The following is a 2,654-nucleotide window of genomic DNA, read 5'->3' as shown; positions in this document are numbered from 1 at the left end:
TGGGGGGGAAAGGAGACATGTAATACTTTTTAAAATTTTTAAAAATTCAGTATAACTATGTCCCAAGTACTCTGTGGACTATATTTACATTTAAATTTTCATTTATTTATCTGAAATTCAGATTTTATTGGGTGTTCTGTATTTTATCTGGCAACCCTCACTCAGACGTGTGTTTCTAACGCACACAGCCAACGATGGGGCAACTAAAGCCTCTGGGTTACACATTCATAACTCCCTCTTTCCACCCACAGCCCCCACACCTGGCAGGAGACTGACTTTCTCCCAGACACACAGAGCTCGGCATCTTTAGAGAAAAAAGGTCCGTGCTTGTTTTCTTGGTTTTACTTTTCTTCACATCACATTTGCAATTTTCATCATGTCAGCTTTTCTTCACATCACCCCTGACATGACACTGTTATGAATGAATCAGTTATGAATCAGTCAGCACGATTGAATGGGCCCTCATGGAAATGAATGCTATGGTCGTTAATCGGCAAAACACTTTCTTCCAACGATCTCAACGTGTTCCTCTTGGAGAGATGCAGGAGCGTGCATTCCCAACCCACTTCCAGGTGGGGAAATAGTAAGTATTTTCATTCCCAAAGTGGGGTTTGGTTCACAAAACACCTCACTGTGGAGCACGGGGGCTTCATAAACGGGTGAAATGTGCATATTTGTTCATTCATTAGATCTTTATAAGAACCTAGAGAAGTGAGCAGCCAGGGTAAACATGCCCTTTTACAGATGGGGAGATTCCCTCTCATCAATGATGTTGCTCTCTCCCTCCCTCTCTGCAATCAATAAAAAGTTTGTTTGTTTGTTTTTAAGAAAGAAGTATGCGTCTATCATTTTACTTTTTATCCAATCCCAGAGGTCCCCAGCACTCCCCACCACCCCCCTTTGCTCCCTCCTTCCTTCCCTCCCTCCCTCTCTCATCTATCACCAGTGGATTTCCTGTAACCCACCTACGTCTCCTCCTTGGATTGTCACTTATAAAACAAAGTGCCGCCCGGCCTGTTTTGGTCAGTGGGTAGAGCATCTGCCTGGGAACCAAAGGGTCCCGGGTTGATTCCAGTCAAGGGTGCAGGCCCGGGTTGGGGGCTCGATCCCCAGTACGGGTTGTGCAGGAGGCAGCAGACGGGTGATTCTGGGAAACTGAGGCTCGCGGAGTTTCAGCAGGCTTTCCAGGATCACTCACATGGCAAGTGGCAGAGCTGGGATTTGAAAATAAACTCAAGTTTAAACTTGCACTGTTTTATGTATATGTTTGATTACATACAGCCTTGTGACAGTTTTCCTGCATGTCATAAGCATTTGAATATAAATTAAAATGTTAAAATCAAATCTGATATTGTTTTACCTTTTATTTGGTGTGTGGAAGGTGTGCGGAAGAGGGGGTAGTCTTATACAGCGAGTATATAACAAACTCTGTATTTTGAGTGGAAATGTTAGGGGGTCGTCTTATACGCCCAGTCGTCTTATACGCCGGCAAATACGGTACACATGGTTGGGTGGGCCATGTGACCAGATCTGGCCCATGAGTATGAGCAAAAGTGACCGGCGTCTTTTGTGAGCCAGAGCCCTTCGTTATCAGTGGAAGACCCTCTAGAACTGCTACCACGTTGCCCTGGCGTGTCAGCTCACAACCCCCACGGAGTAGCTGCTCCATCCGCCGGTCCCTGTGTCGCTACCCTGACCTGATGCCCTGGCAGCTCCCAGTCGATGCGCATCATGAATGAGAAATAAATCTTTGTGGCTGGAAGTCAGTGAGGTGTGAAGGGTTATTTTTTGCTGCAGCGAACAGCCTACATGGGGTAGCACTTGTGCAAAAGGAATCTGTCTGCAGCTGGGAGCTGGAAGATGGGCAGGAAGGGCAATCCCCGATGGGCGGGACTTCAGTCAGCAGAGCAAAGAGCGGGTGGCCTAGCGGCATGGTGTGCTGTTCCCGGCACTCAGCGGCGGGAAGTCAATGTTACTTGCAAAGTTCTCACCATTAATTCGTATCTGCCTTTTGAATAAGCTTTACCTATAGCTAGTTAATTTATAACGTAGCCACCTGAGATAGTCTCATACCCGTGAGCATTTTAATTGAAATCCGCATGCACATCAATGATTTTAAAGATGTCACGTGACCCCTAGCTGGTTTGGCTCAGTGGATAGAGCGTTGGCCTGTAAACTCAAGGGTCCCGGGTTCGATTCCGACCAAAGGCACATGCCTGGGTTGTGGGCTGGATCCCCAGTAGGGGGCATGCAGGAGGCAGCCAATCAATGATTCTCTCTCATCATTGATGTTTCTCTCGCTCTCCCTCTCCTTTCCTCTCTGAGATCAATAAAAACATATTTAAAAAAACAAAGATGTCACGGTGAGTGAGCCTTTCCACTTCTAATAGTATGCTGTACAACTTCCTCCCCAACAGCAACAAAAAAAAACCCTGCAAATACACCTTTTATTCCAGGTCCTAGAAATCACTTGACTCTGTGCTGCGAGCCAACCGCATGGACATCGCTGACACAAGATGTCCTATTGCTCAGCCTAAAGGCAGCAGCGACAGCCCGATCGGTGTGCGGCTGTGGGTGAAGGGGCGGCAGAGCCCCTCTGCCCGCGGCTCAGAGCCAGGGGTAAGGACCTCTGGACCCAGCACATGAGGCTGTTT

The sequence above is a fragment of the Myotis davidii genome, unplaced genomic scaffold (assembly GCF_000327345.1).
Source record: "Myotis davidii unplaced genomic scaffold, ASM32734v1 scaffold1226, whole genome shotgun sequence".
NCBI classification, from domain to species: Eukaryota; Metazoa; Chordata; class Mammalia; order Chiroptera; family Vespertilionidae; genus Myotis; species Myotis davidii.
This window is presented reverse-complemented; position numbering follows the sequence as displayed.